Below are 259 nucleotides of genomic sequence, written 5' to 3' on the forward strand. Positions count from 1 at the left end.
GGATCCATGGGGTGGGGTCCATGGGATGGGATGGGATGGGATGGGATGAGCAGCATGGGACAGATCAGGCCACGCCCACTGGATTTCCAGGCCGAATTTGGGAATTCCCACCCTGTGGGATCCATGTGGGATCTGAGGAATCTGTGTGGGATCCATGGATCCACGGAGTGCTTAGGGTCCATGGAGGATCTGTGGGATCCGTGGGGGATCCGTGTGGGCTCTGTGGGATCCGTGTGGGATCTGAGGGATCCGTGTGGGC

General features: G+C 59.8%; 1 protein-coding gene across 2 annotated transcripts in view; it reads left to right on the plus strand.

Annotated features, from left to right (window-relative positions):
- The window catches only part of GATAD2B (GATA zinc finger domain containing 2B), a 19,467-nt gene that overhangs the window by 18,324 nt on the left and 884 nt on the right, over positions 1–259 (plus strand). The gene's annotated exons all lie outside the window — the stretch shown is intronic.

Source organism: Corvus kubaryi, unplaced genomic scaffold (assembly GCF_017639235.1).
Source record: "Corvus kubaryi isolate FWS band 111438036 unplaced genomic scaffold, C.kubaryi_AGA036_p1.0 36997, whole genome shotgun sequence".
NCBI classification, from domain to species: Eukaryota; Metazoa; Chordata; class Aves; order Passeriformes; family Corvidae; genus Corvus; species Corvus kubaryi.